At 36.7% G+C, this 5,537-nt stretch overlaps 1 pseudogene; it reads right to left on the reverse strand.

Moving 5' to 3' along the window:
* Positions 1-942: 942 nt before the first annotated feature.
* Positions 943-5,537, reverse strand: part of LOC104979969 — a 9,648-nt pseudogene continuing 5,053 nt past the window's right edge.

Here is a 5,537-nt window from a genome sequence, read left to right on the forward strand (position 1 = left end):
TCAGCTTTTAAGACACAGAGGCATTTTTAGACCACTGTTGAAAGTATGTAAGATGAACACAAGATACAGCATAGAGCAGTGGTTCTGAGAAGCCCAACCAGAGCAAAGCCCATGCAAATGATGTAGAGAAGCTATGAGAAGAAAATTATTGCAGAAGTGGGGAAAAAGAATTGTTTGTTACTACAGCAGGGTCTTCCTGTCTTCTCCCTTTGACCTGTGACTCTTCCATATCTTCAGCATTGTGCATGAGCAGTTAGGACCCAAAGGTCACTTTTGAAGGAAAAACCAGACTTACATCAGTAGTTCTCAACCTTGGCCAAACACTAGAACCATCTGAGTGCTTTAAAAAATACTCATACTCAGGCCACACCCAAGTCAAGTTAAACCAGAGTGTCTAGTGGTGAGACTCAGGGTCAGTAGTTTTAAATTTCCTAGATGTTTTTGATAAAAGCCAAGGTTGAGAAACAGTGCACAGTGATGTGCATCCTCAAATATAACTGCATGTAGATATCTGAAAAATAGAAATAGAATTTCCTATGGAAAAGACATAAGAGTTGTGGAAAACTTGTAAATTTTCAACACATCTAAAGGGAATTAATCATTGTTTGAAGCTGCTTCAGCACCAAAGAAACATCATAGAATCTCTGTAGATAGAATGAGATTTAGGCAAAGAGTGATTATGATACACAAAGGATCCTAAAACTCCCTGCTGTCATGTTAAACCATAAAAGAGAAGCAATATTCAGGTGTAACACAAAGAAAGGAATGTAGGTCATACCTGTGGCAGATTCATTTTGATATATGGCAAAACCAATACAATATTGTAAAGTTAAATAAAATAAAATTAAAAAAAAAAAGAGTTGCAAAATGACATCATGAGAGAGGTAAAATTTTCAGATCTCCAGGTTTAGTTTTGCTACCTTTTCTATGGGTGGCCAGATCTTAAGATGAGAAGGTTTTGCTGAGGAACCTACACGTGGCCCTTTTGATGTCTCTGTTCCTTATACTGTAGATGAAGGGATTCAGCATGAGGGTGACCACAGTTTATACCACTGAGGCCACTGCATCCTTCCTGAGATTGTTAAACAGCTGAGCTGAGGTACTCACCAAGGTCTGTTCCTTAAAATAAGCAAACAACTGTCAGGTGAGAACCACTGGTGGAGAAGGCTTTATATATCCCACCTGATGAGGGCACCCTCAGAAAAGAGACAAGAATTTTATAGTAAGAAAAAAAGATACCTGATGTAGGGAGAAAAACAGAGATGGCACCAATAATACACCTGACTATACTCTTTGTGTGTCAGAGCAGAGAAGGGTCACAGAATAAACTAGAGATTTCTACATCCTAGAAGCAGATAAGTTGTAACATAATCAGATTCTGAACCTGAGAATCCAAAAGGCTAACCAAAATAGACACCAAAACTAAGGAGCAACAGAGGCATGGGTTCATGACAACCATGTAGTGCAGTGGGTGACAGGTGGCCACAAGCCTGTCATAGGCCATCACAGGAAGAAGAGTACTATCCATGTACCCCAAAACATAAAAGTAGAGATCTGTTGTCAGGCAGCCTGCATAGAGGGTGACACTGCTATTAGTTTGGATGTTCACAGTCATCTTAGGGATGGTGTTGGAGATGAAACCAATGTTAGCCAAGGACAGGTTGGAGAGGAAGAAGTACATGGGGGTGTGGAGGTGAGGGTCAGAGGTGACAGCCAGGATGATGAGTAGGTTCCCCAGCACGGTGACCAGGTACATGGACAGGAAGAGTCCAAAAAGGAAAGGCTGAAGTTCTGGATCATTGAGAGGCCCAGGAGGAAGAATTTTGAGACAGTGGTTAGATTTCCAGTTCTATGTAGCTTGGATATCTTTGGGAAACAAAAAGAGGACTGGAAAAATAGGAAATACATAAACTGTCATGTAGCACTATGTCTATATTTTGGATTCAACCAACTCATTTCTAAGATTATACACCGCTGTTCCTTCAGCAGTGTTTCTCACTGTGACAAATTCTATTTGCTTAGAATTTTTTGTCCTTGATTTCTGTGTTACACACATCTGTTTATAAACTCTTAGGTTATAAAACTTCATGAAAAGGGAAAGGAAGTAAGAACGTTAGAGTTAATATATCTATGATCTTAGTTAAATATAGCTTACTTCTTTAGAAATAACATATAATGAGAGATTCCCTTCCCCTTCTAAGAAAATATATAATAATTAAAATATAAAGAAATTAAGTCATTTATATAAATCTTATTTTCTTCAAATACAATTTTAGGCATTTCCTTCATTTAGAATATTTAGAAATATCTATGAAATGCAGGACTATGTCATCTGGATTCTGAATTAAAAATGAATATTCATAATCAGAACACAGTTTATTTGATATTCAGAGTTTTATCATCTTTGATTTTCTGTCTTCCCTCCTTCATGAAATAGCGATTACTCAAATATTAGAGGTTATCTTCTAGAACTCATTTAGTATATACGTCATACCTTTGGAGGAGGTCAAATTTCAATCAATATTGTTTAATTAACTGCACATGATCTAATGTGTTGGTGACTACAAAGATGGTATTCCTGTGCACAGCATTGTCAATGATTACATGATAATGAAATTTAAGAAACCCCCTTGAAATTTTTTATCTTATACAGATTATTTGTTTCAATACCATCTCTCTCTCTTTTTTTTTTTTCAGTACCATCTCGATTAAATGTCTGATGTGTGAGACCACTTTACATTTTTGGACTCTGTTCTGTACTGGCAGAAAAATATTGCTTCATTGTTTTTTTTTTTTTTTCAGTTTATTGAAATTATTGACAAAATGCATATTTGGGTTGTGCCACTTGAAAGTCTTTAAAAGATGTACAAAATGATGATTTAATACACATACACATGGAGAATAATTACCACAGTCAAGTTAAGTAATGTATCTGGAAGCTCACATATTTTCTATTTGTGTGTGTGTGTAGTACCAGTTAAGCAAATCTCTCTTAGCAGATTTCATGAACACAACCAGAATTATTAGCTATAGTAACCAGGCTATTTATTAGATCCCAGAATTTATTCAATTTATAACTGAAAGTTTGTACCCTTTTTCTAACATTTCTCACTTTCCTTACCACAAGTCCTCACAACTACAGTTCTAATCTATGGTCCTAAGAGTTTAATTTTCTTCTACACCTAAGTGAGATCATAGTGAATTTGACTGTCTGTGTCTGGTGTATATATTTTAAAAAGCATAATATTCTCCAGATCCATCCATGTTGTCACAAATGGCAGGATTTCCTTCTTCGTATGGTTGAGTAATAGTCTATTGTCTTTATATACACACCATATTTTTCTACCTGCTCATCTGTCAACAGACACGTTTTCATACTTTCACTATTTCAAATAATATCACAATGACAGGGGAGTGTAGATATCTCTTTGAGGTTCTGACTTCATTTCTTTGGCATCTACCATGACGTGGTGTGCTGGATCCTAAGGTAGTTCTACTTCAGTTTGCTCCTTTTTTTAATTTTTAAAGAAACCTCCTTTCTGTTTTCTGTAATAGCTGTACAAATGTTTTTTCCCATCAACCAGGTACAAGGGTTTTCTTCCCTCCACACCCTCACCAACATTTGTTGTTGTTTTTAAATAGTAGCCATCCTAACAGATGTGAGGCGATATTTAATGTAGATTTTGACCAACTTTTCCTGATATTAGCAATGTTGAGCACATTTTCATATACCTGGTAGTCTTATTTTCCTGATCATAAACTCTTATTTACATTGAAGAGCTTAGCATAAGGAAAATTCCTACAGCCAGGTGAGAATGCAGACCTCTGCATGTGTGCATGCCTGCTAAGTTGCTTCAGTCATGTCTGACTCTTTGTGACCCTACGGACTGTAGCCCCCCCAGGCTCCTCTGTCCAAGTGATTCTCCAGGCAAGAAGACTGGAGTGGGTTGCCATACCCTCCTCCAGGGATCTTCCTGACCCAGGGATTGAACCCGAGTCTCTCGTCTCTCACATCTCCCGTGCTGGCAGGTGGGTTCTTTACCACTGAGCCAACGGGGAAGCCCCCTCTAAGTCTAGTTAACAGAATTTCATATCAGTGCTTCCTAATAAAGGAATTGCAATCTTATACCTCTGTGTCCATTTGATTGATGATTTGCATGTGCTTATTTTAAAATACACAACAACCCTAGCTTCATCTAGAACGAATTTCAGTATCTCTACATGTGTGCTTTTTGGTCACCCTAATGTGAAGCTGGACTTGATAAACACTGCCTTAAAATATCGCCCAACTTAGATAAAGCTCCATGAATATTACCTATTATTATTCTCATCAATACCCACTACTTATTTTTAAAATATAAACATTAATTAGTATATGCTTCAATCTCACACTTGATAAAGATTTGAAATATTAATGATATGGTTTAACTTTTCTTGGAATTTCAGCTCCATCTCATTCCTCTGCATACACATCCCCAAAAGGAACCAGTGTCATGAAGTTGATGAGTATTATTTCCTTGTCAGTGTTTCCATAATGTCAATTTCATTTATGTATCCATAACTAGCTTCTTAAAATCTTCCTTAAACAGAATACTACCCTTATTGCCTCTAAGATGCTCTTGTTTACCACAACTTTGAGGTTAAGTCTCCTTGTGAAATACATAAAACTACTTCAAACATTTACCTGATGCACATTATCATGTAAGGATATACAATATTTTCTTTATTGCATAAATTTATGTTTATATGTATTGATTTAAATTTAAAAATTTAAAATATATGTTTTGTATTCATTTAAAATGCAGTAATATATAATTTGATATATTTAATTTATATATTAAATAAATATTTAATTTACATTATATATATATCATATTTGTCATATTACTTATATTAGTTTATTCTCAGATAACCTGGAAAGGGCATGGTAATCCACTTCAGTATTCTTGCCTGGAGAATCCCATGGATAGAGGAGCCTGGCATGTTATAGTCCATGGAGTTGAAAAGAGACATGCCTGAAATGACTTAACACATACACACATTCTCAAATAATCCTACAAAAATTCTTGTATCTTTCTTTGTATTGTATGATGAGAACTTGTATATATTATGTGAGTGGTGATTAGTTTTTCAATTTCTAACAATTGGTATATAATCAGGTTTATTAATGTTCAGATCAGATCAGATCAGTTGTTCAGTCATGTCCGACTCTTTGCGACCCCATGAATCGCAGCACGCCAGGCCTCCCTGTCCATCACCAACTCCTGGAGTTCACTCAGACTCACGTCCATCGAGTCAGTGATGCCATCCAGCAATCTCACCCTCTGTCGTTCCCATCTCCTCCTGCTCCCAATACCTCCCAGCATCAGAGTCTTTTCCAATGAGTCAACTCTTTGCATGAGGTGGCCAAAGTACTGGAGTTTCAGCTTTAGCATCATTCCTTCCAAAGAAACCCCAGGGCTGATCTCCTTCAGAATGGACTGGTTGGATCTCCTTGCAGTCCAAGGGATTCTTAAGAGTCTTCTCCAACACCACAA

The sequence above is a fragment of the Bison bison genome, unplaced genomic scaffold (assembly GCF_000754665.1).
Source record: "Bison bison bison isolate TAMUID 2011002044 unplaced genomic scaffold, Bison_UMD1.0 scf7180017864492, whole genome shotgun sequence".
NCBI lineage: Eukaryota > Metazoa > Chordata > Mammalia > Artiodactyla > Bovidae > Bison > Bison bison.